Source organism: Vicugna pacos, chromosome 8, assembly GCF_048564905.1.
Source record: "Vicugna pacos chromosome 8, VicPac4, whole genome shotgun sequence".
Lineage (NCBI taxonomy): Eukaryota > Metazoa > Chordata > Mammalia > Artiodactyla > Camelidae > Vicugna > Vicugna pacos.
Genome location: NC_132994.1, coordinates 13811720 through 13835702, shown reverse-complemented (window position 1 = coordinate 13835702; position 23983 = coordinate 13811720). Strand labels below are relative to the sequence as shown.

Sequence of the window (23983 nt, the reverse complement as noted above, 5' to 3'; positions counted from 1 at the left end):
AAACCTCAATATTGTTTGCCACAGTGGCTGTGCCAGTTTACATTCCCACAAACAGTGTATAAGGGTTCCCTTTTTCCCACATCTTTTAGATGATAGTCATTCTGACAAGTGTGTGGTGATATATTGTTATGGTTTTGACTTGCAATTCCTTGATGATTAGTGATGTTGGGCATCTTTTCATGGTGCCTATTGGCCATCTGCATTTCCTTTTTAGACAAATGTCTATTCAGTTCTTCTGCTCATTTTTTAATTGGATTGTTTGATTTTTGATGTTGAGTTGTATGAGCTGTATATATATATATGTTGGATACTAATCCCTTATCAATCGTATCATTTGCAAGTATTTTCTCCCATTCAGTAGATTGTCTTTTTGTTTTGTCAATGGCTTTCTTTGCTGTGCAAAGGCTTTCAAGTTTAATTAGGTCCCACTTGTTTATATTTGTTTTATTTATTTTAGGAGATGAATCCAAAAAATATATTGCTTTGATTTATGTCAAAGAGTATTCTGCTTATTTTTTCCTGTAGGAGTTTTATAGTATCCAGTCTTACATTTAGGTCTTTGATCCATTTTGAGTTTATTTCCACAAATTGTGTTAGAAAATATTCTAATTCTAATATTTTACATGTAGCTGTCCAGTTTTCCCAGCACCACTTACAGAAGAAATTGTCTGTTCTGTATTGTATATAGACCTCTTATGTTGTAAGTTGACTATATGTGCATGGGTTTATTTCTGGGCTTTTTATCTTGTTCCATTGATCTATATGTTTCTTTTTGTGCCAGTACTATACTGTTTTGATTAGTGTAGCTTTGTAGTAAAGTCTGAAGTCAGGGAATGTGATTCCTCTAGCTCTGTTCTTCCTCAAGATTGTTTTGGCTATTTGGGGTCTTCTGTGGTTCCACATAAATTTTAAAGTTATTTGTTCTAGTTTCGTGAAAAATGCTATTGGTATTTTGTTAGGGATTTCACTGAATCTCATTGAATCTGTATATTGCTTTAGGTACTATGGTGATTTTAACAACATTGATTCTTCCAAACCAAGAACATGGTATATCTTTGTATTGTCTTCAATTTTTTCATCAGCGTCATAGGTTTTGGAGTGTAGATCTTTGGTAGGTAAGTTTATTCCTAGATATTTTATTCTTTAATGTGGTTGTACCATATGATTTAAGTCAAACTCATGCTGATGGGATGTGGGCATTGATGGGTAAGGAATATTTTCTGAGGTGATAGAATTTTTCCATGTTTTGATTGGGGTTGTAATGATACAGATGTATATATTTTTGAAAACTCATTGAGGTATGCACCAAGGCCTATGCATTTAACTGGATGTAAATTTTATCTCAATTAAAGAAAATGAAAGAATAAAGACCAAAATTCTATGAAAATATGAAAAAAATGAAAAAAAAACCCATGGACAATTCACAAGAAAGGTATTTAACCATCATAAGAGAAGTGCAAAGTAAAACTTCACTGAGCTGTTTCTCATTTATCAGCTTGGCAAACATTTAAAGTCTTGATATTATACTCTGACAGTAAGTGTGTGGGATACCAGTTATTTTTATACATTGTTATGGTGAGGAATTTGACCATATCTAACAAGAGTGCATTTACCCTTTAATCTAGCACTCTCACTTCTAGCAATGTTTGTTATTAAACACATAGTAATATAAGCTCAAATCCATCCTACCGAGAACAAAAATTTAAAAAACAATAAACAAAAATACTCTGTATTTTCTTGCTTCCCTCTCCCACTCTTAATGATTTAGATGTCTTCTTTCACAATTTTGTGTTTATTCTATTTGTAATTCATGATAGTTATCACCTTTCCAGCTATGAGTTTTGCATTTTTGTAGCACCCTGCTTCTTTTCTATTTAGAGTAGAACTGTCAATATTTATTTTAGCATGCGTTTAATGTTGCTAAACTCTTCTAGTTTTTGCCTGTCTGTGAAATTCTTTCTCTCTCCTTCTATTCTAAAGGATAGCCTTGCTGGATAAAGTATCCTAGGCTGCATCTTTTTTTCATTCAGGACTTTGAATATATCTTTCCACTCCCTTCTGGCCTGTAGTGTTTGTGTAGAGAAATCAGCTGAGAGCCTTAAGGGGGTTCCGTATCTAGCAATGTATCTTAGGCTAGGCTGCCTAAACAAAGTACCACAGACTGGGTGGCTTATAAATAATGGAGGTTTCCATTCTCACAGTTCTGGAGACCAGTAATCCAAGATCAGGGTGCCAGGATGCTCAAGTGAAGGTGGACTTCTTGGATCCTCACTTGGTGGAAGGGGCTATAGAGCTCTGTGGGATTTTTTTTTTTTATTAGAATACTAACCCCATTCATGAAGCTCTAATCTCATGAATTCTAACATGTGAATTTGGGGGGATACACTCAGATAGGCAATATCCATGAGACATACCTCCAATAATACAAAAATACATAGAGAATAGGTTATTCATTGCAGCATTAGTTACAAAAGCAAAATATTGGAAATGACCTAAATGCTCAGCTATAGGAAATTGACTAAATAAAGTATGGTACATGTACATAATTGAATACTGTGCAGCTTTAAAAAATAAAGATCTCTACGATATAGAGTGATTTCCAAGATATATTGTTACATTAAAAGAAAAAAATCCCAAATGGCCTTCTGGTTTCAGGTTCTGCATGCAAGGAGCTTGGAATCACCACTCCATCTTAACAAAAAGTAAAATGCTGAATAGATTGAAGAATCAAGAATGCTCTCTGGATCCACAAGAGAGGCGAGGACACAGGACGAGCTGCTTCCCCCCAAGTTTGGAGAGACAGGGTAACACAGGCGTCACAGCTTTCCCAGAGCAGATGCTCATGAGTGAAAAGGGCTGAGGGAATCAGCACTGAGGTGGAAAAGCTGAACTGTAAAGATGAATTCCTGGAGGCTCAGTGTGACAACTCAAACTCAGGGGGACTCAGTCATGAGGGGCTCCCACATATTGTGAAATTCACCTCCAGGAGGCTGACCTGATTCCCACAGTAAATACTGGAGAAAAATCCCTGTGAGCTTCCTGCAGGAGGAGGGGGAAGAACAATCATTTTGAAATATACCAGAGGATTTTGTTCTTCACAAGGTTTGCTCTCAGGTGAAACTAGCCAGAGCCTAATTTCTGGATATTATCAGAGCCTAACTGACCTGGGGTAGTGGGGGAAAAGGGATATACCAGAGGGGTAGAAAAAACTGAGAAACTCTTGTGAAGTTCACAGCTCAGAGTCTTGTAGGCTCACAAAAAGACTGAGGCCTAATCAGAATACTAAAGAACTTCTCCCCTCCCCGCCACCTCTTACTTTACTAAAGGCCTGTTCACAGCAGTCCCTTTAACCTGGTGCATGGTGTCCGGCTATCAGACAATTGTTAAGGCCCACCGGAAGTCCAAACACACAATTTGAAGAGACAGAGCAAGCATCAGAACCAAACACAGCAGGGATGTTGGGATTATCATAGTAGGAATTTCAACCGTTTAAAATTTAATGTAAATTAAAATTTAGTATGCTAAGGTCTCTAATGGATCAAGTGGACAGCCTACAAGAACAGTAAGCAGAGAGATGGAAATCTTAAGAAAGAACCAAGAAGAAATGTCGGAGAACAAAGCCCACTTTAACAGAAATGAAAAATGCCTCTGATGGGCTGATTAGTAGACTGGACATGGCTGAGGAGAGGATCTGTCAGCTAGATGATACACTGACAGAATCCACAACAACTGAAAAGCAAAGAGAACAAACACCAGGAGAAAACAGAATATTCAAGATCTGTGGGAAAACTAAGGAATGTGTACCATGTGTAATGGGAGTACTAGAAGGAGAAGAAAGGAAAGAACAAATATTGAAAAACAAGAAATATTTAAAACATTAATGACTGAAAATTCCCTAAATCAATGCCAGACACCCAACCACAAATCTAAGAAGTTTACAGAACAGCAAGCAGGATAAATTCCCCCAAGACTACACCTAGGCCTATGAGTTTTCAAACTATAGAAAATCAAAAATAAAGAAAACATAAACCTGAAAGAAGCTAGAGAGAAAAACACCTAATATATGGATAAAGGTGAGAATGACATCCAATGTCTCTTCACAAAGTCTTAATAAAATAAATACAAAAATGTGCTATGTTACTTTTTGGTTAAAAAAGGAGAACTAAAAATACACAAATTCGTTTTTGGAAAAGAGAACACAGGAGGTACAAACCAGAAGAGTGAAATTGCTTACCTTCAAGGGGTGGAGTATGGGGGAACGGAGAGACAGGAGGAAGGAAAACGTCTGAGTATACTAATTTATATAATTTTGACATTGGAATCATACTAATATATTGCATGTTCAACAAATAAATCAATAAGCATGGGAGAAAAAAATCCTAAGACAAAGTAAACAAAAACAAGTGATCCCCCCTGCATTTCAAATAAATAACAATCAAATGAACCCACTACTTTGACTCACATAGACCTCAGTCTTAAGGAAAAAGAAAAAGAATTGGGAACAAAGCTTTGTCTTTTAAAAAAGATTTAAAAAATAACAGTATGAATATGGCAATTCTGAAACTCATTCTGATAGTATTGTAGGACTGAGAAAAGGAGCAAACATGTTGAGGTTGTTGAGAGTCAATGGGTAGGGCTGCATTGGAATTAAGGCTATTTATATAAACTCCTGATTTTATGTATATATGTGGTGGGGCTGCACCCCACAGGTTCGCACCCTCGTAGTCACCCAGCCTCCAGACCGAAGAGAGTCCAGAGTCAGTGACAGAGACATCTATGATTTATTGGACAGGGACTCTTACAAGTCAGAGGCAAAGGTACTGGAGCATCACCTCACCATCTCTGGGCAGTGACAGACAGGACATGACAACAGTCTTCACTGCCTGGGGGAGGAGGAGAAGGAGGCTACTGCTTACGGGGGGAATTGACATCAGGTTGGCTCATCAGTTACCAGGGAAGCCAGCGGCTGGGGCAAGGGGCAAGCATGAAGGCAGTTACTGATTAAGCCCTGTGATTAAGAGGACTGACTACTCGTGAGTGAAGCAGGGATTGGTTGAGCAGGGGATGTACAGAGAGCAAGACTACAGCCATCCTGAGTGGCCTGACTATATATTTATGTCTACATCTGTATCTACATCTACTTAGAAGCAATGACACCACAGTTGCAGTGAACAAACCTTGATCACAGGTCCTGGTTTCTAAATATCATTTGCTACTAAAAGGAACTTAGGCTATTTGGAGAAATGGTTGAATGGCTGAGTCCAGGGCTGGGACAAGGAGGATTCAAGATGAACATGGAGCATCTTATAGTAACTGAAAGTAACAAAGTCAGAATAAAATGATGGGGTCATGTCCCAAAAGACACATGAGCCAGTGTGAGCCAAATCTGGGGCAATCTGAGCATCAGTGGATTATAATTCACTGAATAAATCACGAATCCCTGCGACCATACCAATAACAAATAGCTGATTAAGTAAATAAGGCAGATGGGAAAAGTCTTGGTAAGAATAAAATGCTAGCTAGTAAATATAAAAAAGAACGGTGGTGCATGACAGCATCAAATTGTATGGATGTCCAAGGATTATAATTAGACTGAGTCTCTATGTTTCTTCTAGAATCAATCACAACCTCAGGTATCCTCCTGATACGCCAGCTCGCTCTCTGCTCCAACCACAAAACAAGGACACTTTCATTTTCACCTTCCAACCCAGACCAAGTGATTCACATTTAAGCCAAGTGAGCGCCTCCAGCTACACTGGTACTTAACACTGATTAAATCTTGGAATCCCCGAGAGAACCTGTGCACCTAACAGTGCATGGGCTCCTCTGTAGAGATTCCCATTTCATTGGTCTGGGGTGGGCTGCAGGAATTAGCATTTTTTTTAAAGCTTCCCAGATGATTCTTTCGTGCAGCTAGGTTGAATCAAAACTACAGGAATAAAAAACAAGAGAGATTTAAGGACAGAAAGCCAAGCGCACAAATTCATTAATATTCAAGATCTTACCTTGCTACCGAAAATATCAAAATATCTGTCCTATCTGGGTTTTTAGTTCCAGCCAGTTTCCTAAGTGACTACATCAGCTAGAGGTTTGATCTTTACCCTGGTGAGTCAGGGAAACTTCCATTTTGGAGAGGACTAAATGCCTTTAGAATTAGGTGCTCCTTTAACCATTTTGTGGTGTTCCCACCTACTCCCTTTCAGAGAGGTCGGTAATTGGAAATACCACAAAATGATTTCTAGGTCATCCTTCCTTTTACTGGCAATTGCATAAACACTTTAAAAAAAAAAGTGCATGAGTGAGGCAAGGAAGGAGAAAGACAGTGACTAAATTACCTTGTTGCATTGTCTTTGTATATTGGTTTGGCTTGTATATTTCTGACTTTCGGGTCAAAATGTTCTCTTCACTTTTTTACATAGAGCATTGAGAGCAGGAAAGCATCAGAGGGTTTTTAAAAAAACACCTTTATTGTGGTATAGTTCCTGTACAGTAAACTACACGTATTTCAGATGTACACTTTGATGAATTTTGACAGATTATACACCCATGAAACCACGACCACAATCAGGAAAGCTAACGTTTCTATCACTCTCCAAGAGATGCAATTTTCGAATTCCCAATTTATCCCTTCCCATCCTGCTTTACCCCCTGGTAACCATAAGTTTGTTCTCTATGTCTGTGAGTCTGTTTCTGTTTAGTAAATAAGTTCATTTGTATTCTTTTTTTTTTTTTTTAGATTCCACACATAAGCAATATCACATGGCATTTTTCTTTCTTCTCCTGGCTTACTTCACTTAGAATGATGATCTTCAGGTCCATCCATGTTGCTGCAAATGGCATTATTTTATTATTTTTTATGATTGAGTAGTATTCCATTGTATAATATACCACAGCTTCTTTATCCAGTCATCTGTCAATGAACATTTAGGTTGTTTCAATGTTTTCTTGGCTATTGTAAACAGTGCTGCTGTGAACATTGAGGTGGATGTGTCTGTTTGAATTATATTTTTCTCTGGATATATGCCCAGGAGTGAGATTGCTGGATCATATGGTAAGTCTATTTTTAGTTTTTAAAGGAACCTCCATACTGTCCTCCATAGTGGCTGCACCAATTTACATTCCCACCAACAGCATAGGAGGGGTTCCTTTTTCTCCACACAGAGGGTTTTTTTTTTTATGGGACCATGAGCCATTTTTTTCACCATGACCTTTCAGCTTTGATGATGTAATTTTAAAAAAATTCCTTGGTATTAAATTGTAATCAGTATTAAACTGATGTTATAGGGAATGGAAAACAATTGTATGGATTTCCAAATCCAGTGTCTCTTCAACCCACACACAATCAAATTAAAAACCTTTAAAGTTAACCATTGTGAACTGTCACCAAGAAACTTGCTGTAAACTGCCACTGGGGTTGAGTTGGTTGCTAGTGGGAAGAAGGAAGACCACCATGTAACTTGTGAAAAGGGAGACTACTTTTTGCATCTGTCTGGACAATAGGTGAAGTCCGACCCTATTTACTACCAGTCGCTATCAGTTAATTTCTTTCTAAATTTCTGTCTTCATCCATCTGACTTCAGAAGTGTTGGAGGAGGTCCATGCATGTGAGCAGAGGTCGAAGGGATGGTCACCTCAAAATGCTTCCATCTACTTATATGTAAGCCATAGCTTAGATTTAAAATATTGCCCATTATTTTTAAACAGAGGCACCAGTGTTGAGGGTCTGCCTTGTATTCTGGAAATTACATTTTCCGTCTACAGACTGTATTGTTAGCCTCTGTCCCTATTCCCAGTGTACCTACTGTCCATTTCTTCTCTCCATCTGGAAGAATTGTCCTATCCTGCTTATTCACTTCCTACGTTTGCCGTGAGGTCTCCCTAGACCGTTTAAACCATCATTACTCCTGCAGTCACCTAAAGCTTTTGCAAAACACACCACCAAATTTGAAACAAATTCTGTTTTTGGTGCTTGATGCTGCTTCATATGCAGGTCTTGTCTTTCTCACAAAACCTTAAGCTTCGGTAAAACTTTAAGCTGTGTCAAGAAAGGAATAGCTCATCTTCTGAAACTCCTCCAGCAGCTAGCATAGCATCGAGCCTATTCTAGGTAAAGACCTTAGTTAATGATGAACTAACCTTGGGCTACAGAGATTTTGCATAATGAATTATCCTGGTTTGAATGTGGTGTTTCCTGCTGGGACCTTGACTAACACAAAATGATATCATATTTTAGGTGTAAAAAATGGACACTACCCTTTTTAAAATGCTCTGCCTCTTTCTTTTGTGAAGCCCAGAATCCTTTTGTACAATGGAGAACCACCTTCCAATATATCATTTAAGTAACATCTATAATTTTTGAGTTTTTTTTTTAACCATGACCTTTCCACAGAGACCTAAGGAAAAAATGAAAACTAGCAAAACCATGGGAAAGGATGAAGTTTTACAAATGGCAGTTTTTTGGTGCAGTCTGATTGCAGCTCTAGGTGTGAGACAGGCTTGGGGGGGTGAGTTTATGGGTAGTTCAGTTCTCGGTTTCCCTCCCTTACTTCAATCTCAGAGCTGGTCTTCCTTCCTCCCTTGGCTCCCCACTCCTCTTCCCCAAGGACAGGGTTGCAATTCAGGTTCTGAGTGGGTATTGTGGACATCAGACTCTGGAACCCCTTTTGGTCTGAATGAGTCATTACAGTTTCCACCCTCAGATAATTAAAGTCACCCATGGGCTAGTTGCTCTCTCTTCTCTGACCTTATATGGTGTTGCTCTGCATGCTTCTTTTAGTGATTCAAGTCTTCTGAAATGTCTTTATTGAGTGTTTCCCAACTTATTTAAAACCTCAGAAGAGATGCTGGTCTGTAATGCTGAGTAACCATGTCTGCTTAACTGAGGATAACCCCTAAATAATAGAAAAATGGGTACTGTGTATAATTCCAAAATTTATGAAGATAGAAGGTTACACGTTGTTCCAGTGGTCATAAGTGGTAGATGATTGCCAAGACTTGCTTGCAGAACAGCTGGAATCAGTATTAGGTTTCTGATCTGCAGCTGAATTGGACATTGAGGTGAGCTCATGGAGAACCATGTGCCAATTTTAATGATGTACATAATTTCTTTGCGCTTCCAAGATTTCTTTATACATAGGGCTGTTGACTTAGCACTCTTTGTCCTTTGCAGGCATCTTCTTACTAATCCATGTAACGGGTAAAGGCCAAAAAAGAAACTGTTGCCTAAGAGTCCAAGACTCTAGGTGGAGGCAACCTTCCTCCATGACAGCTGAGACTGATAGAGCTAACAGCCAATGAGACTGATGCTTACCTTCAATGTGGGAATCAGGAAGGGGTGAGGGAGAGACCTAGGCAACGTGTCTCCCACCTTGAGCATTTGCCATATCATCCAGTGATGTTTTCTAACAGTGGGAAGTTCATAGGCAAGGATACCGGGCAGTATTACTGGTGAGGAAAACTGAACACATGTCTGTCTCCTTTGCCTCCATGAGAAAGCTGTCTAGAGTCCCAGGGAGGACCAACTCCTGGGTTTAGGGCAGCCCATTCCTATCTTTGGACTGTTTCAACTATTGGGAAATGTTCCTCTACACTTGGTATTTACATTTGATGTATTCAAGTTTTCCTTTTGTATGTCTGAAACTTTTGCCCAGGTTATTTGAGAAACTTTGAGGACATTCTGGTCTGCCTCTAAATTTGGCTGATAGAACCCCTAAGGTGATGGGAAAGGGAGATCTAGAGTAAGATTTGACAGCTTGGGAAAGTAGAAGGATTATCCATTTTGTAACTGGTCATAAAGAGTATATTTTGCTAAATAACAAACTTTATTTACCTATTTATGTCCCACCTCTATTTACAAATGATTTTACATCACAGTTCATATCACAAATAGGTAAAATTAAATGACAAAATAAAAACAGAAATAGAAACCCAGGACCAAGGGGAGGGAAAATACAACTCTGCCATCCACACAGGGTAAGACAATAGCTAGGATAGGGCTTCGAGTTTGACCCATGGTCAAAAAAGGTGAATGTAACCAATGAACGGTTCTCTTAGAGAAGAGGAAGCAAACAGTTCTTCAGCAGAAGCAAAGCTTTGTTTAGTACTGAGATAAAGAGGCTCACTCAAAGACTGAATCGCTAATGCTGTCATGTAATAATCAATGTCCTCAACAACAGGTCCAGAGTAAACAAGGAAATACATTTTTTTTTATGATTATTTCTCAAAGCAGCCTTTGAGGAAAGCTAGCACATTCATGTTAACACTTAGTGAAATCATTCTGAAAAAAGCTAGACTTCACCAAGTGCTTAATTATATAATCTTTTGGAGGTCCTACTTGATTCAAAAATAGTACTGTTCATGTATGACTGAAGCATTATGCTGTACACCAGAAATTACCATAACACTGTAAACTGACTATACTTCAGTTAAAAAAAATATATATACACACACACAAAATAGTATTCATAGCTTCTTAAATTACTTAAGTTTTTTTTTAACATTTTGAAAATAATACATATGTACACATGACAGGTAAATCAAATGATCCTGAAACATGTAAGGAACTTCCCTCACCACCTCCTCTCCACTTAGTAGTCACATTGCTGTTTATTTCATTTGGAATTGACTTTAATATAGTTTTAAATTACACTTTAATTTCTTGAATTATCAGCTTTAGCCTGTATCTATTAACCCAGTGATTTATGAGAGTTTAAAAGAACTTTAACCCATCTATTTTTCCTTCTGTTTCCTAAATGTGTTAGTTATATTATTATTTGTAGTTTTTTTCTGGTACTTGCCTTTAGGATTGTGTTTTAATATATAAATTCTACTTAGCACCTGTTAACTGCACACAGAGGAGAGGTTTTGCACACTTCCACCTCATTCCCTTCCCTGATTATATTTATTATGTTGTTTTTACACTGTCAAGGTTAATAATATTTCCTTTATGTTCTTTGATCATTTGTCTTCAGTTTTTTATATATGGTTTCTAAATGTTGAAACTGATGGATAACATTTAACATATATATTAAATTATACATGTATACATATTACTATATATATTGCTATATCAACACATGTGTACTGTGTCATTTTGGAAGCATGGCATGTGATTAAACCCACAGAAAAGGAAATGTAAGTCTTTAAACAAACAACAGCCTCCCAACTGAGCTCATTACAGGAGATTATTTTAAGCATCAAGGTTAAATTGATTTTCTTTCTAGCTTTGGGCTTTTCTTGGTCTGTACATACACGTGACTCTTTCCTCTTTTCTTCACTTTCATCCCATTCTCAAGTAGATGGTAGTGAGAAAATCACAGTCTGAAGACGTCCACAAGCCCCGGTCACCGAATCTACTCACTCCCTGCATCTCCACCCACTTAAGTAGTGTTTGCTCCTTTGATCTCAGCTGGATTCCCTACGCTTCTTGCCAAGCCCAGCTCTCCTCATTCTGCCTCCAGTCCCACCCCCTTTTGCAAGGACATTGCTCCAGCAGTTCCTCTTTTCATTCCTGCTTCTTCAGGAATGAAAGTTTAATCTCCTCCCTCTTCTGGATCTTTCCATTAATCTCCAAAGAGGGTGTTATATTTCACAACCTAACAAAAACTTCTTTTTTGACCTCATTCCCCACCCCCCGCCCCCAGCTACCCTCCACGGCTTCCTTCCTGTTATAGTAAGAAAACTCCAAAGACTTACTTATACTCACTGTCCCCAGTGTCATCCCTAGTTGCCCCAGAACCCCTCTAATCTAGATCACTGAGTACATTCATGTTGTCAATTCCAGTGGTCATATTACTTGTCCCGTCAGCAGTTTGTTTTTATTTTTTTTTAACTTTGGATTATGGAGACATTTTAATGTAGGCAAAATAATGTAATGTACCTCCCTGTACCCATCACACAGTCAGCAGTTTTTATCATTCTCTCTTCCTTGACACGTGTTCTTCCTTTGGCTTCTGGGACACGATGCTCCCTTTATTTTCTGCTTATTTCTGTGGTTGCTACTTCTCAGTTTTGATTCCTCCTTTCTTCGCATCTCTCTGACCTCTAAGTGTTGGTACATCCTAGAACCCAGTTCTTTGATCTCTTCCCTTCTGACACTTTAACTCACTTCTTTGGAACCTTACCCAGCCTCGTGTTTTTAATCAGCATCTCTACCTTGATTATTTATATGTATGTATGTATGTATGTATGTATTTATAGATGTTTGTTTATACAACTTCCTACTTTACTACTCCACGTGGATGTCTAATAGGCTTTTCAAATACAACACACCCACGGTGGAACCTTGGTCCTCCCCTCCCGCCTGCTTCTTGCAGCCTTCTAGGCAACAGTAGTTCTATCTTCTAGTTTCTCAGGTCAAAAATGTTGGAGTCACACTCGATTCCTGTTAGCTTTACTTCCCCAGTGTACCTGGAATATGAACCCTTTTCATCCCCTCGTCTGCTACCATCCTGCTCTGACCTTCTCTCATACATCTCTTGCCTGAATTACTATAATACATTTTCACCCAGTTTCCCTGAATCTTCCCTTCACCCTCTTCAGTTTATTTCCAGTACAGCAGCTCAAGTGACAGATGTTGTCACTCTGCCAGAAACTCCTCACTTACTTCCTATTTCACTCTGAGTAAAAACTGGTGTTTACCAGTGGCCTAAAAGGTCCCATGTAATCTGTCTCCTATGACCTCTCCTCCTTGTTTACTCTGCTCCAGCCACAATGGCATCCTTGGTGTTCCCAGAACACAACAAGCATGCTTTTGCCTCAAGGCCTTTGCATATATGAACACCCGCCTCCTCCCAGGATGCTCTGCCCCAGACATCTTAACGGCTAACTCCTCACCTCTCCCAGGTGTTGCCTCAGATGTTGCCTTAGAAGTGAGGCTGCCCTGATAACACTGTTTCAAGTTGCACCCCTGCAACATTCCTCATCCTTGCGGGTTACTGTCTAACAGTCTGAATGTGTAACTTACTTATCTTGTTCCTCATCTTTTCCCCTCTTACTAGAATGTGACCTCCTTGTGGGAAAGGATTTTTTGTCTTGTCTATTCATTGTTGCAGAAAATTCTTATTTTTTGAGATAATTTGTATTCCCAACTAGAAGCTTTAGGATTTTCTTTATAGCTTTTTTAATTGATTTCCTAAGTATGTGTCTAGATTTATGTCTTAAAGTCCCCCTTTTCCCCGGTTGGCTATTGGTGAGTCTTTCATATTTGATGACCTGTTTTGTCTCTAGCTCAGACAAAATTTTCTTTTCCCATTTTTTTTCTTTCTTTTTCCCCACATCTTCTGTGTAGTCCCTGCAATCTCTTTCTCAAACACCTTTTGGACATGGGTTGGATCACCTAGATTACATGCCATGTCTTTTAACTTCTCTCTTACATTTTCCATTCATTGAATTTCCTCTTTAGGGCAACTGCCTTGATTTATCTCTGTGTGTATTTTATTATGCAGCTCTTTCACTGCCTTTTTGCAAATATATTTTTAATTACATAAATCTCTTTCTTGTTCTCTGATTGCTCTCTTTTTCATAGCAGTTTGTCATGATAAAAATAGTATTCCCCAATGTCTCTGAAGATGCTCATTCAGATTTTTTAAAAAAGCTCTCTGTTCTGTTGTTTACTCCATGGTTAGTTATTTTATAATTTCATTTTAGACTCTTATTTTAATGCTCTTAGTTTTCCTTACCTTTTCTGGTAATCTTCTGCAGTCCATTCATATTTGGCATAGGTGGCTGGCAGCCATTTCCTGTGAAATTCAGTTGATTAGGTGTTAATAAATAACACAGTGATTTCTACCTGGCTATAAATAAATGCATACCCATTGTATAAAATAATATAAAATACAGGAAAATAAAGGAAAGAAAAACAGAGATGCGTAAGTTCATTACCTTATATAATGAATAACTACTGTTAACATTTTTGTGTATTTTCTTCCTCACATTTTCTAACACACACACACACACACACACACACACACACACACACACACACAGAGTGCCTACTCCTTGCTTTTTAAGACACACTAGCACACTTTGGGAAAGACCAGGTTTCTGCTGTCATGAAGATTATAGTCTAGTAGCAGGAAAAGATAGAACTAAAACAATCACGTAGATTAGGGCATAATCACAAATTGCTATAATCCAGGAAGAAAAAAAGACATAGTTCTATGCTTTCATATACCAAATAACAAAAGAAAACTGAGCTTAACTGGGGTGACAGGGATGAATCCTTAGGACTTCAGATTATGTCATGAGCAGGACTTAAGGTGAAGAGAGGGAGACGATAATTTGAGAGAGGAGAAATATACATATGTAGAGAGAGAGCCCTGTGGCAGGAGAGAAAAATGACTTTAAAGAAGGAGAAAGAAGCCAGAGGCTGGAGTGTGAGAATGAAGGAGAGAATGGGGTAGAGGGGCCTGGGAAGGTAGTTAGAAGTGAGATGGTGTAGCGTCTGCAGGTGGCATTTAAGATTTTTGTGTTTCTTTTAAAAGCAATCGCAAGAATTTAAGCAGGAGGATTGACATGATTCAATTTACGTTTTTAAAGAGTTACCCTGACTACAGTGAGGATAGGCTGCCAGAGGAGCAGAGCCAGTGTGAGGACACATGTTAGGAGATTACTACAGTCGTCCAGGTAGGACCTGATGACGACGTAAACTGTGTGGTGACGCGGAAGTGGGGAGAAGCTGCTAGAGGGAAACACCAAGGATGCCTCTGAGATTTCCGATGGACAAAGAGGAATGGATAGGGGTGCTGTACCCCAGCAGTGAACACTATCAGGGGCTAGATCTGTGTGCGTGGAGAGGTTGTTTTATGTGCTGTCTTGCACATGATAGATTTGCAGAACCTTCAAGACAATCAAGTGAAGACAGCTGATTATTCATGTTTAAAGTTCAAAGAGGTCTGAGCTGGATGGGGCATATACATTGGAGAATCCTAGTCCTGGAGATGGGAAGTGAAACTATGGCATGGGGAGGGGGGTCACTTAACAGATAGAGCACCTTCCAAAAAAGATAACACCAGCTCATAACGCACCAGTTGTGCAAGAGTTCCTGTATCTTCACACCTTTGACTGCACCACTTTGCGTTACCAAATTATTTGAGCTTTTCCAAATTAAAAAAAAAAGCATACTTTGGTCTAAATGTTTAAGTGGCGTTGAGGAGCTTTTTCTATATTATTAGCCATCAATTTTTTTCAGTGACTCTGTGAAATGTGAAAGTAAATTATTCGGGAGAGAAAGTCTATATATTCATCAGTTCTCAGACTGGCCCTCTGATGGTTCAGAACCACCAATTTGGAGTTGTTCTGATCAAGGAAACTTAATCTTCCGCATGTCAGCCCTGCAAATATTTAATCACTGCTACCACTGTCCCTTAAAACCATCTTCCTTACAGGTTACATGTCCTCAGTGTATTCACCCTTTTGGGTTTCTGTCTTCTTAAATGTGGCAGTGATCATCCTGCCTCGACTCTGGGAGCCCCAGTGCAGCCGGGGACACGTCTAGAGTAGTCTATGTTCCTCTTTCCTCCTTTGTATGTGTCTAAAGACTTCCTGCTTCTAACGTTTTCCTCCTCATAAAACAAGGAAGATCTGGAGATGTCTTCATTACCCTGTGGCTGAAACTCAGTCCCTCTAATCTGTTAATTTCTAGATATCCACATGGCCGAATATTTCTTCCTAATCACAGACAGCAACACCAGCAAAGTTGCCGGGGAGTCGGGGGAGTTGGGGAAGTGAAGATGCCCGTCTAGGACTGGCAGCTTCTCTGTCACCAACGAGGTAGGGTTTAGTCCCTGAAAAGCATTCCTGGGGCCGCCACTAGGGGGAGTATGAGGCATATTTTTCACTTGGAAAATGCCGGGACATAGAACACACTAAAAACTTAGGAAGGAATTTGTGGGGCCGTGTCCTGGCTCTTACAGAGTGTGGGTCTGGACCTGCTGGGGGCACAGCCGCTGGTGCAGGACTCCTCTGCAGCCGGGAAGTCTAGGCCAGGCTGATGGTGGAGGCTGAGAGGGTGGTGGGAGGAGCCACATTCCTTACTCTTACCGGGACAGGGAGGGATGTGGGGTTGGTGGGGCTCCTGCACGTACCTTCTCTCGTAGGTGCGCGCCACTTTGATCCTGAGCTAACGTTCAGTGAGGGGAGATTCTTCAAAATATGAGCTCAGACACCATGACATCAGATGGCAAATTAACACTGAGTGAGTCTTGCTTGGTACAAACCAGGGTTCTAAAGACAACAGGGGACAGATAGAAAAGAAAGAAAAAGAGAGAGAAAAAAATGTAACCCTTGTAAAATGATTATAAATCAATAAAAAATTTTATTAAAAAATGTAACCCTTGGACTTGCAGTTTTAAATCTTCTTTGGAAATTTGTAGTATTTTCATTTCTACCCTTGTCTCACTTCATCAATATCTCCTCTAAATTTTTCATCTTTCGGTCTCCATGTCTGTATTTGAAAACAAGCTCGAGTCTGTTTCCCAGTTCAAAAGAGACTTTTCTTGATCTGACACTGCTCCCTCTCCGCTACCCCAAACCCTGCCCTATCGCTCTCCCCCTGCACAACCAGACTTCTTGAAAGCAGTCTCATGTCTGTCACTCCTCATCCATCCAGTCCTCAATTACACTTTGGGTTCTGCCCACACCACTCCATGAAACCCCTTGGGCCAAGGTCACCAAAGATGTCATCCATTGGAAACAGTCCCTCCTGTCCCCATCTCCAGCCACCCAGTTCCCTTCCACACTCTACCCAATCATGGCAGGAGGAATATTTTTGCATGTTATTCTGGCGATATTGTATACATAAACAATAAAACATACTAATATACCTTTCAATATGCCCCATTACACAAAAAAAACTATGCTGGACACACTGTTTCAGACTTACTTTTTAAATAAGCAATGTATCTTGGTAATCTTTCCATATAAGGAAGTCATTTTCTTTAAGTGCAAGATGTCCATCAGATAGAGCTAATAAAACATATTTAGCCAGTCTGCTTTTAATGGACATTTACTAGTTTTTGATATTTTGCTATTACAAATAATGCTGCAAAGAAGAAAGGTGTCCATATGTCACCACATACTGGTGTGAGAGTAATTGTAGGACAGAGTCTGAGAATTGGAATTGCCTGGTCCCAGGTAGATGCATTTGCAGTTCTAAAATATGTTGTCCAGTTGTTATCACTCCTGCCAGAAAAATGGGTAAATGCCTGTTTCTCTGCCCTGCTCAAACTTTTTGATTTTTGCTAATCTAACAGATACAAAGCAGTATCTCTGAGTTTTAATGGAGCACATTTTCTTATGTTTAAGAGCCATTTTAGAGTGACCATGTTCTAAACTAAAAATAGACTTACTGTATGATCCCACTCCTGGGCATATATCCAGAGGGAACCTTCATTCAAAAAGACACATGCACCCCAATGTTCATAGCAGCACTATTCACAATAGCCAAGATATGGAAATAACCCAGATGTCCATTGACAGATGACTGGATAAAGGAGCTGTGGTATATTTATACAACAGAATACTACTCAGCCATAACAAAGAATAAAATAATGCCATTTGCAGCAACATGGATGGACCTGGAGAATGTCATTATAAGTGAAGCCAGCCAGAAAGAGAAAGAAAAACACCATGTGATACCACTTATATGTGGAATCTAAAAAAAAAAAAAAAGACAAACAAACTTATTTATTTACAAAACAGAAATAGACTCACAGACATAGAAAACAAACTTATGGTTATCAGGGGGGAAGGTGGGAAGGGATAAATTAGGAGTTCTAGATTTTCAGATACTAACTAATATACATAAAATAGATAAACAATAAGTTTATACTATATAGCACAGGGAACTATATTCAATATTTTGTAGTAACTTACAGGTAAAAAAGAATATGAAAATGAACATATGTACGTTCCTATATGACTGAAGTATTGTGCTGTACACCGGAAACTGACACAACATTGTAAACTGACTGTACTTCAATAAAAATATATATCAAAAAAGAGTGACAGGGTTCTAAATATGAATCAGATCATACAACACATTCTTCAGATGTCGGATGGCTCCTGTCAGCTTTGCGATATAGAGATACAGCTCAGACTCCCGAGATGGTCTTTCCTGTCCCTCCAGCCTGCTCTGTCACTGCACCTGTTCCCACACACGGCACTGCAGGCTGAGTGGCCTTCTGTTCCTGGAACACCAGGCTTGCTCTCCTGACAGTGTCTGCAGCGTCCTTCCCCAGGCCTCACGCAGTAAACAACTAGTGCTTGTCAGCCTCTGCTCCTCCAGGAAGTCCTCCACGCTCTCCACCTCCTGATGCCCTGCGCTTAAGTCTACCAGGTCTTTGTGATTTTTCTATCTCTAGCATAATTCTCAACGGGATGTTGGCCCTTAATAACTATTTGTTGAATGGATGAGAGGCTGTGTAGCCCTCCCATTAAACAGACTTTGTGGGTAGAATTTCTCAGCAGGATTTCAGCTGCCAAATGAAAATTTCTAGATACATTTATCCTTACTCTATTGCTAGCCATGCATTTTCTTTGCTCTCTCTTTTCCTTTTTTTTTTTTTTTCCTCCCCGAATGAAAAACAACCATGGAAATAAATGCCTCTCCGAGTCCATGCAATTCAAAGTCACTTTGCTTCAAGATGTGATGGTTCAAGGAAAGTATGCTCTTTGCGGTGGCTTTTATGAAAGAAAAGATCCTATTTCTGAGATACTCTGTAGGTCTAACTTTCTTTTAATGGGAATGGAAAATAGCTGGCTGTTGGTTAGCAGAAGCCATTACTGCTAACTGGTCTGACCTAGACATGATGGGCTCAGAGCCCAGCTCTTGTTGGTACAGACATCTTTCCTTGCTCTAGTTTGTCTCCCAGCAGAACTGGCTCCCAAATCATTCTTTAGGGAGCATCTCTCCTGGTCCAGAGACAGCTCCCATCCCGGGCCTCAGCAAGCCTGGTGACTGGTCCCATTTCTGTCCACATCAAGCCCCAGGACTGGGAAGTTCTCTCATCAGTGAGGCAAAGGGTTCAGACCAGTTAGTTGCAAAGCTCTGCATTAGTTCTTTAATTTAAAATCATTTTTTTTCTATTAGGATTCACTAAAACAATTGGCATCTTATAGGGGAAAAATCTCTTTTCTAAGAATCTCGTTTTATTAGGTGTGATCATTCATTCATTCATCTCCCAAGGGTTCCACACCCACCCTTGGACAAAATGATGATGTCACATTCAATAGTAAAACCAAATTTTACCAGCTAACAACAGGCATCTTTTTCATGCAGGAATTCCATTCCCTTGCAAACCTCACGGACATATTTTCTAGGACACACTGAGAGGTGTCTTCTGTGAGTCCAGAATCCCTGGGAATCACTTCCAGCCCCCACGGATATTCCAGGCATAGAGTGAGTCTGAGATGCTGCAGCACTGCTCCTCTTGCCTCCACAAAGCTGGGTATCCTCTTGCACAAGTGCCTTTATCTCCCTGAGCTCAAGCCTGAGGGACCAAATGCACTGGCTGCCCCAGGAGTGAGGGCACACAGCAGCATTGTCTCTCCCAGGCTCCACCACTCAGCAACTTGTTAATCTCTGCCATCGCCAGTATCCTTACTGCTCCTGAGGCTGGGGACTAAAGGCTGCTCTGAGATGAGGTGACACGCTCTGTTAAAACAAGTCAAGAAGAAGTTCAGTGAGGCTTGGATAGATCACAGAATTTATTTATTGAACACCTGCTGTGAGCCTAGTTTAGCTCATGCACTCAAAGTAAGGCATGGGTCCCGGTTGCAGGCAGCGTTAGAGTGTCTTTCTCTTGGAGACTCTCAACCCCATTGTAGACCCGTGACTGTAGATCAGACAAAGGATTTCAGGCTGGGAGTGGGGGATGGTTCACTTAGCTTCACTTCCCAGTTGTATCGGATTTCAGTTTCAGCTAGCCAGGACCCTTTCTACTAATCCATTCAATAAATGCCTTTAAAGTGTTTGTAGAAAAATATCTGTTTGTGCCAGGCTTTGTTTTAAGGCACAACGTGGGAAACTAAGATATATAAAATATGCTCTCTATTGCGCTCAACAATTTCTATCCACCTACATAAGTGTACAAAGAATCAGAATGAGTGATAAACGTCAAAGGGAAAATTCAAAAGATTAACGATCCACTACAGAAATGTCATTTGCAGTAGCTGAGCAAGAAAGGGGGTTTGGGGGGCCACCTAGTGCCACTGGGTCAGGAAAGATGGGACGAGCTTGCGCTGCAAAAAACAGGGACCAGAGAGAGTCAGTCATTCAGTCAACAAACATGCCCAAATCAAGGCTGCAGGTGCCCAAAGTGAGGGGTGAAAGGGGACTGGGGAACAGCCCATTTTGGCAAAAGCTCAGGATGTCTGAGGACAGGGTAGGAGGTCCAAAGGGAGGACACATGGCACCAGATCAGGAATGCTCTTGACAGTAGAAAATTGCGATGCCACTTTATTAAAAATGGTAAAGTTATGTTCAGAAATTGAGAAGGAAAGGAAGAGGGTAAGAGTAATTTAGATTTCATTTGCTCAAATCAGTCATATGGAAAAACATGTGGATACTTAAAAAATGAGCTCTGTTCTTCTGGAACATTCACAGATACAGAACCCTTGAGAAATAATGACTATACATTGAGTTTTACTGGAGTGCTATTTCTGAATCATGTTGGGTTTTTTTTTTGCCCTGGTGCTTGTCGCCAGAATTCGCATATGTGGTATTGACCATCCCCGTGGGACTCTAAACGAGCGAGTGCTCTAAGTGGGTAGCGGCATCATGACCCACGCTGCGGGCAGAGGCCAGGAGAGAAGAGGCATAATTGCGGTGGTCTGGGAGACACAGGCTGTCTCTTGTGGAAGGGCGGTGGCTATCACTTAGAGATGGCATCTCGCCAGAGGTGCAACCGTGTCACAGCACAAAGTTGTCCGTGCTTCTAGAGCCATTTGGGGGGATAAAGGGTTACTCTGACCTATGACCCTAGTGCTCTGTTTTACCTAGAGGGTTTTGCTTCTTTGGGCTTCCCGTAGTTGTCTGCTGCAACCCTCTGGGATGTGGTTCTCCAAGGCTTTTGCTCTCAGTATCATGGAAGTCCTCTACCCTGCACTTGCTATTCTATTCCAAAGGAGTTACCCCAAGAGGATCATCTGATTTCAAATGTACATTTTTTTTATTGGAACAATAATAAGGTCATCAGATAAACAACAAGTTTATACTGTATAGCACAGGGAACTATATTCAATATCTTGTAGTAACTTATGGTTAAAAAGAATATGAAAACAAATATATGCATGTTCCTATATGACTGAAATATTGTGCTGTACACCAGAAATTGACACAACATTGTAAACTGACTGTACTTCAATAAAAACATATTTAAGAAACAATAATATGTTCATCAAATAGTTATTACAGCTGCCTTTGAGGAGTTAAGACTTTAAAATCTAACAAAAAGGGAGCATAAAGCAAATATATGTACCTATACTTATGTGTATGTATGTATTTGATTTTATACATTTTCACACCTAAAATCAAACTCAAGGTGGCAGAGCCTTTTATCCCGTAATTGGAAACTGGCTTCCAATAAGAAAATGCATCTTCTTATGACTAACAAACTTGCTATCAGAATCTTTTCTATTTTGGTAGGAAGTAAAGCAGAACTTCCAAGCAGAGTTTCCTAGAGGCTGCCTTGCTCACAGATCATAGATCAGAAACCTGTCAGACCCCTCAGAAGAAGGACAGGCACTCCTACAAATCCCCTCAAAGCTGCCCAGTCGCTGAGAGTAATTCTAAACCTATATGCAAGCCATCGACATCAGTCCAAAGAAACATGCAGATGCTACTTCAGGGGACTTCATTCCAAGAATGTGGTTTCTTTCTGTATATGGTTTCTTTTAAATGTGCAGTACTTTACTGCCCAGGTTTGGGAGAGGAAAAAAATTAAAGATGGATACATGTAATTAAAATAAAACCAGGGCCATAGGAGACTGTTTATAGAATAGTAAAATGTTAAAAAAAAAAATTCAGAAAGTCTCAGCTCCGCATTGCCCCCCTCTCCCGTCAAAGGAGAAACCATGATTTTTTTCTATGTGGTTTTACGCCGTACAGAGCTGCATGCATCCTGGGGACGGATCTTCAGAGGCAGAGGCGGGCTGCACCGCCAGTGCCCAGGCATCTGCTAAACTCACCTGCCGGAGATAGCTCTGATTCTCTCCCTGCACTTGGTGAAGGGGAATCATTCTCGACTTACAAACTGAACTGAGATTCCGAGAATGCACTGCTCAGAGTATGAAGCAGCGTCCACTGGTTAGAAGTGTGGTTAACAAACCAGACAACAAGTAGCTGCCAGTAACTGTACTCCCATCCCACCCAGCCATGCTTTGATCAACTTAATCCTGAGGAGTCGGTTAAAGAGGAGAAAGAGTTGGAAAGATCAACCAGTTGCAACAAGAAGTCAGAGATGATGCCGTAGTTTATCGCTGCAGCATCAGGGGGTCAATTTGCTTCCCCTAAATGCTTTTCAAATCCCAGAGGCCAAGCCAATCAGAGACTGTTCTTTTTGATGACGTTTATTTCATCGTTAGCCAATTTAGTGGGGATTATTTTTGCAGGGGCTTAAGAAAGCCACCCAAGCTTTTTTTTTTTCTCTTAGCAATTTCTTAAACAAAGAAAGATAAGCTTCCCTTCTTCCTCTCACTCCTCCCCACCCTACATTGTCCACAACTCTATCCCTACTTCCTCTCTCAAGAGTAAATCATTCCTTCCTCCCAAAAAGGACAGGGTTTCTGACCTCAGGCACCACCGGCGTGTTACACGGAGGACTTTCTCTGCACATCAGGCTGCCCCCATGGCTCACCTGGTCTCCCCATCTCCAGGATGGAGCCCAGAGCTGGGGTCATCACACTGGAGCTTTCTCAAACTTTTATGTGAAGCTCTGATCACAGGGGATATTTGGAGACACTCAAAAATTTCCAACTTGACCCCCAGAAAGTCCCCCCAGAAGAATGTTTTCCCTTAAATTTTGAGAGATGAGTCAGAGATAGCAAAAGTGAGAGCTGGAAAAAATGATCCTCCCCGGAGACCTGGCAGTGAAAATCTGCCTTCAAAGCAAGTTCTTCATGGAAAATGTCCTTTCTCAAGAGTCCCAAATCTACTAATTAAGCAAGAAAACTTTGGATTGGCCATTGCTACCCAAATGTGTTAGCGTCTGTCTGCCTGCCAGTGTGTGACTTTTGGAAATCCCATTTGCACAGTCTGCTTTTCTCATAGGGCTTTATTGACACACACCGCGGCAGCTCTGTGGCCTTCCCAACTACAACATGTTAAATATCAGTGAAACTTAGCTTTGTCTTGACCACATTCCTATGAGTCTGGCCCTATGTTGCCAAACAGGAATGCAAACTTGGCCCACTGTCCCCTGCCTTTTTACAGATGCTGTCACCCCTCAGATTATTCCATCTGAACGAAGTGCAGATCATTACACAGAGCAGGAGAGCTGACCTGGCATCCAGCAAAAGCAAGAACATTCCTACATATATACGCACATTTTTAAGTGAGGGGCAGAAGAGCACAGTTAAGGTGCATCAGGAGTCTTTGAATCCTGGCAAGTCTGCTGTTAAGTGTATCTTTTGCATGCCCATTCTTTAAACCTTGATGATCCTGGTGTGACATGTACGATTACTTTCTACTGATAAAGCATTTGATTAACCGTTCTTTGATTGGATGATACCTTTTACAGCATCAGGGCAGGTGTTGATTTAGAAACTGTAATTCTTTAAAGCATGATGCGGTGCTTGATTTTACTCTGGGGGAAAATAGTTCCCTTTCATTTTCCTAAAGAGACATTTAATTAATACATGAACCCAGAAGGAAGGAAATAATAAAGATCAGGGAGGAAATAAATAAAATAGAGATTAAAAAAACAATAGAAGAATCAATCAAACCAAAAGCTGGTTTTTTGAAAGAGTAAATAAAATCGACAAA

The 23983-nt window shown here is 40.2% G+C and overlaps 1 long non-coding RNA gene across 6 annotated transcripts in view; it reads right to left on the bottom strand.

Annotated features, from left to right (window-relative positions):
• The window catches only part of LOC116281636 (uncharacterized), a 287689-nt gene that overhangs the window by 29167 nt on the left and 234539 nt on the right, over positions 1 to 23983 (bottom strand). For all 6 annotated transcript variants that reach the window (XR_012075194.1, XR_012075195.1, XR_012075193.1 and 3 more), the window contains 2 exons: positions 16086 to 16224; positions 13680 to 13739 (listed from right to left, as the gene is read on the bottom strand). This is a non-coding gene — a long non-coding RNA (uncharacterized lncRNA). The remainder of the gene's footprint in view (positions 1 to 13679; positions 13740 to 16085; positions 16225 to 23983) is intronic.